At 45.6% G+C, this 6,000-nt stretch overlaps 1 protein-coding gene across 10 annotated transcripts in view; it reads left to right on the top strand.

The window, feature by feature from the left end:
* Positions 1 to 1,381: 1,381 nt before the first annotated feature.
* Positions 1,382 to 6,000, top strand: part of LOC116082704 (protein TMA23-like) — a 414,563-nt gene continuing 409,944 nt past the window's right edge. For 5 of the 10 annotated variants that reach the window (XM_031359591.1, XM_031359595.1, XM_031359594.1 and 2 more), the window contains exons 1-2: positions 1,383 to 1,880; positions 3,435 to 3,699. The gene's annotated coding sequence lies outside the window, so the exon portion shown is untranslated. Of the gene's footprint in view, positions 1,881 to 2,190; positions 2,877 to 3,434; positions 3,700 to 6,000 lie in introns of those variants that run through there. The other 5 variants (XM_031359600.1, XM_031359587.1, XM_031359589.1 and 2 more) reach the window with 4 other exon arrangements.

Here is a 6,000-nt window from a genome sequence, read left to right as displayed (position 1 = left end):
TAGAGTGGGATCCAGCACCTAGCAAGGTTGGAGGACCGACCTTGGAGAGGGCATCTCTCTGATCCTGGGATGCAATTGTCCGGGTTTCTTCTGTCCAGCGAACCTTTAGCGCTAGTTCTGGGGGAAGTTGGTTACAAAGTTTCAGACAGCTAGCGGAGTGCGCTCTGGCAGCTGAACACAGGGCCCAGTGCAGACCCCAGGAGGTCAGAACGGAAGCCCTCTCACAGAGTCTTTGTTCTGCCCTAGGGAAGAGACTTGGCAAGCACTGGAAGGGTGCTTGTTGTGATCCACACCCATGACATTCCAGACCCAGTAAGGTTCCCTTCCTATCGCATCCTCACATCCTTCATCCTAGTCAGGATGAAGGAATACAGCTCTCAGAGCCCCCTTTTACCCCATCTCTTTACCCTCAAATTTAACAACTCACTGAGACTTCCATGTCTAGATTTGGGGACAGAAAGAGTATGTAAGATGTGCGGACGCCAGCAGGAGATTGGATTTTTGCTTTGGAATGTTTGGCTGTCTTTTTTTCTTTCTTTTAACCCCTTTTGCCCTGAAGACTGCCACCTTCTTCCACCTTCCTGCTTATTTTTCTTCTTTTCTGGTGAGATCTAGATGGGAAATTGGCACAGCTTTGAGTTCCTTAGCGAGTCAACCATGAGAACTGAGTGCTGCGGGGTTGTAAAGTGGGGACCCCAGTTCTGGAACTGATGGACGATTTGCAGAAGGCTCGAAGAAAGGTTGAGTGATTCCCAGTCTCGGAAGACACCTGGCTTGCCCAGGACCAGAAGGTGGGGGAGGGAAGAGGATGGGGAGTTAGAGGTGAAGGAGGAAGATCCTGTAGCTTTGAAAGGAAGGGAACCAGGGGAGGAACCGTAGGGTTGGTAAGGGACCATGTTAACCTGAGAGCCTTGTTAATATAGTTGGAGATAAGAGGAAGTTAGTTCTCTGAGATGGTGGTCTCTGTTCAGCATCCTGGGGAGCCCCCTCCCCCAATGAGTGGCAATTTACCAGCAGCAACAGGTAACCTACAAGGGCCAGGTGGGACACTTAGTGGCCTCTGCCATGCCATTTGAGAGTTTTTCCCCTAGGGTCGAGTGTGGGCACTGATGAGGAAGGGAGAAGAGACTTTTCCATCATTTAGAACTTCTTTGAATTCTTCCAGGCTGTTGGTTGGAGGAGGGTGCATAGGATGGAGGGTCATGGATGGAAAGGCTTCTGTGAGCCCCACCTATGACTGTTCCTCTTATCTTCAAGGGTTGACTGGATTCTTCACATTTCATCTCTTGGGATGCTGAGAAATGGCAGAAACTCATTGCCAAAGTGGACCGCTCCTCTCCCTGATTGGCAGGGAAAGTGCAAACAAAGAGGTGCATCTCCCGGAAACAATGAGTTTGGAGATTTCCCCCGGCGTGAGAGCGCGGACTGAAAGCTGGGTGTTCAAAGGGTGTGTGGGAACGGACCGAGACCCGCATCTTCTGGGCAAAGTTTTCTGGGAGATGGAAGAAGAGAGGGTCGGGACTGAGTTGCTGGTGCTTGGGGACAGAGCAGCCCGAGCTGCGCACCAAGGCTCAGAGTCGGGCGGGAGATGCGGGGAGAGGGAGGGGGCGGGGAGGGAGGGGAGGGAGAGAGGAGGAAGGGGTGAGAGGGAGAAACCTGCCGCGGCTCTCCGCCTCTTTGTCTGCTCTGGGACTTGGAACAAAAGGGGGAACTCTGATGAACTCCTTCTCCCGCTCCCTGGACGCCCGAGTACCTCTTTCTCCCAACTTTGTCAACGCGACTTTCTCCGCTGTCAGGCTGCGCAAAAGTGTCCTAGCGCCTCGCAGGCTGCAACAATGGAAACAATGTCCCTTCAAAGTGCGACGAAGTGGAGGGAGAAGGTGAGTGACTTATCCTGTTTATCCTGCTTTCCTCAGGTCTACCTTCTCCCAGCTCTTGCGAGGGCAAAGTCATAGATCCAGGAACCAAGTTTGGCTGTTTCTTTCTTTTTTCTTGTCTTTTTTTTTTTTAAATTGTATCTCTTTTCCCGGTTCTCCCTTTCTTTTGTTCTTTAAAACTCTGGCACAGATTATTTTATTTGTTTATTTTAAACACGTTCATCCCTTCTTCTTTAGGGGTGGTGAGGGGCTGGAAAGAAGGGCATCCAAACTGGATACTGCCTTGTTTTTCCCCAGTTGTGTGTAGATTGGAGGAAAACATTCTGATAAGGATGGGAATTCGATCAGGCTCACCCACGCATAAGCCCTGACTTTGGTCACAAAAAAGGGAAGAGATGCAGAGGTGGGGGTCATTTCCTCACGCGTTTTCAAACTTCACTGTCTATGGAGCGCTCTGGAGACACGAAGCTTGCAACAATAGAATGCAGCCGGGGTTTGGGTAGTAAGGGGGTTCCAGCAAATTAATAGGAGTCCGGGAAGTTTTCTAGGGGGCTGGGGTCCAGTTGAGGAAGCCACAGGTTCCAGACTGTCAAGAGTTGCGCAGATGAAGCTGATGGGGCCTGGACCATTAGTTAAGAGTCCGCTCCCCTCACCTCCCTGGTTTGGTTCAGTTTAATGACCCACCCAGAATGACCTATTGCTGTCCTCGTTGGGATCCATCCTCTCTTTGGCGTTGGCGACCCCCGCCTATCTCAGCCAGTCTGAATAGGAAGGGAACCACGAGCCTGCCTAGCTCCCCTGACCTAGCCCTCCGCCCCGCCTTTTGTGTTTTAACCTTTTGTTTCCATCGGCCACACCCGCCCAAAAGAGCGGCGGCTTTTTCGTCTGCGCTCTGTGGGGAAGTAGCGCGGTTCCCTCCAGTTAGCGGAGAAGGGCAGCTTCCTAACTTTGTTCCCAAGTCTCCTAACTTCGGAAAGCTTCTGTGTTGGTTCTTGCTCAGTAAGTCAACATCTTTACTTTATATGAAATTTCTTTTGCTGCTTTTCTACTTCGTTCCAAAAGTTGTTTATCTCTACTAGCCACTTGCGTACATTAAAAAAAGATAACTTAGAAATCTAAGTTAGGGTTTGTCTAAAGGACAGAGGTTGGCTTTATCTGTCCGATGCCCTTAAATATGACTTTGTTTTGATCCTGCAACATAAAACCAGGCCCATGGTCTTCAGGTATGTTTTGTGGGCTCCGTCCAAATACCAAGGTAATTTATCACCTTCTCCACCCTCTTCGTGTTTCCAAATGCTGGAGGTGTTCATCAAGCTCTCCGAGACACTTTTTAACAAGACAAGTGAAACACGGAACCCATCCTACTGCCGGTGACTCCAGGAGGCATCCAAACAATGCAGTAACTTCTGAGAGTTAGCATTCTGCAAGGTGCCAGAGCTGTGGAGCTTTGAATTTTCTTGTCAAAGACTGAAAGGAAGCAAGAGGACAGTTACTCTTTTAGGAAGGGAGTGTATAGACTGTCCTGGCAACTAACTTTAATATATTCTAATTGTATAGGTGTCATACCAGCGGCTCCAAGAGTCATGTCACGCACTTAGCAGGAGTACATCTACTGAAATGCCTTCGAATTATTCTTACTGGATATATAACCTACCAACCACTATCATGGAGCTGCCAGGACCACAGCAAGTTAGTACTGGACGAAATACCATCAACTTCTTCATTTAGGGTTTCTTCAGTTAAATTGTTGGGATTTTTTGACAAGGCTTTCCTTATGTGGATTATTGGAGTGTGATGCCCGGGAATTCTCTACTTATAGAAGGTATGTTTCTTAGACACCCACGAGCACTAACTTTTGTGCCTGATACTTAATGTCACTGGAGGACTGTCTCCTTGTTTTGAGTTGTTGCCTGACCAAGTGACTTATGACTTTATGTTTCCTTCTTGGGGACTGTGTTTTGTAGATAGTTTCTCAAGTGGAATGATAATTTGGGAGTGTCTGATGAAAGTTTATTGATTTTTACCACGTGTCAGTCAATATCTGCACATATAATGAATGTTGGTTTATGTTGATTTATGTAGATTTATGTATATTTTATGTCAGTAATGGGTCCAATATGTTCAACAGTCCATACCTTATTTTATTTGTGGCTGATTTTCTCCTTAGATACCACAGTGGATATTTTATTTCAGCAGAATACTAGGCTTGCATTATGTTGTTGTTGTTAATATTATCATTTTGTACTTTGAGAGTTCATTTTGTTAACAAAATCTAGAAGTGACCCCCAAATAAATACATTTCTAGTGGTAAGATGTCAATACAAAATGCAGTGGGTTCTCTTAGAATGGAAGCTTTGGCTGTGCCCCAACCAAAGGGCGTGAGGATTTGTTTAACCTGAGTGGTAGATTCCTAAGATTTTATATTCCCTTTTGAATACCTTAGAGTTAATTTCTGTTGATTTCTGGGGATGCAACTGAACATTCTCACCATCTCAATGGAGACAAAAAGAGTTGCTTTCTCACAGTGCTACCTGCCCTTGTTGAAGCAGCTTGCTCTGAAAGCTCAGTTTGGTCAACAACAACAACAACAAAAAAATTAATTGGAAAAAACTTACCTCATTATAAGTAAAATAGAATGATTTTGGGATTTGTATAAAACTAGACTCTGGAACCCTTCCATGCTTCTTTTTACCATGTATAAAGCAAAGGTTTAAATGAACTTCTGAAATCCTTCATCTTGAAGAGGCTTCGCTTTGTCCACTGTTCTTGAAACTTAGGTACGTCTCTTACGAAGTTTATTTCCTAGTTGTTAAACAAGAGAGGGAGGGCTTTGGAGACTCATTCTCATCACTCTGCTTCTGCTGTAGAAGATAATTTCAGCAGAGTGTGCTAGACAGAGGCGCCAGTGTTCCCTGGGCTTCACTGAAAGTTTATCTGCTAGAGTACTTTTCTCACACAGAGAGGACAGTGCCGACTCTTAAGAGTATTATCCTTCTGAAGTTACTGTATCGGAATTTGGTTTAGTGGCTACCCAGTGTTGGGCTCAAAAGTTTAGACTCAGGCTTTGGATTGAGTCCCAGCCCAATTACTCTCTGTGACTTAATACCCAGGTTGCTTGACTTTCTTGAATCTTAGTTTTGCCATTTGTGAAGTAGGTACCCTAACACCTGTCCCCCAGGGTTGTAAGAAGCATATATGTAGGGCTGGGGATGTCCCTCAGTGGTAGAGTTCTTTCCTAGCGTGCATGAGACCCTGGATTTAATTGCTAGCACTACTAATCACAACAGAACCACCAAAGTATATATGTCTGAAGAAATATAACAGGGGGCTAAGCATTAATAAACTTAATAAATGATATTTTTATTAATTTCTTCAGTGAGTTAGTGATGTTTGGATGCCCCAAACTTTCTTAACTGGCTTACAAAGTATAAACCATGCCCAACAAAATTATCCACTAAAATAATCAAAATCAATTTGGATGCAAATGTGCGTATGTTTGAGCATGCCTTTCTCTAAGAACATATTCGGTACAGTTCTATTGGCCAGTCAATTGCAGGTTTATTTGCTTCAGCAGATATCGGTTCAGCATAACTCTAAGCTAGCCTGCTGCTGACGGGCCTGGCTTCACCCTTGAATGTGTGACTCTTCATTCCCAGGTGGAATGTCTGGCAGCTGAGATGACAGTGAGTTTCAGAATTAGTTTACTCACATTCTCTCTTTTGTTTTTACACTTATTTATCTATTCTCCTTTGGAGCAGGCATGTGTGCGTGACAGTCAGAGAACGTATTGCAGGAGCCCATAATTTTTTCCTCTCACCTTGTAGTTGTCTGGGGAATCAAACTCAAGTTATCAGGTTTAGTGATATGCGAGACCCTTGATTGGGTGAGCCACCCCACCTGCCTGGTTGTCTACTTTGAAAGTTGTTAATGATGAGTGTTCTTGGCTATAGCTTTAAGATTTGGGGTGACTGAGGAGGTAACTCAGTTCATACAGTGCTTGCCTAGAGTTATGTAACTCTTGTTGGTTGACTCAGGCCTGTAACCCCAACACTCACCGGGGGGGACGGGGACTGGAAGTTCAAGGGCATCTTTCACTATCAATTTGAGTTTGAGGCCAGCCCAA

The sequence above is a fragment of the Mastomys coucha genome, unplaced genomic scaffold, assembly GCF_008632895.1.
Source record: "Mastomys coucha isolate ucsf_1 unplaced genomic scaffold, UCSF_Mcou_1 pScaffold7, whole genome shotgun sequence".
In the NCBI taxonomy this organism is placed as follows: domain Eukaryota; kingdom Metazoa; phylum Chordata; class Mammalia; order Rodentia; family Muridae; genus Mastomys; species Mastomys coucha.
Note: the sequence above shows the minus strand (reverse complement) of the source record. Positions and strands in the feature narration are given on the sequence as shown.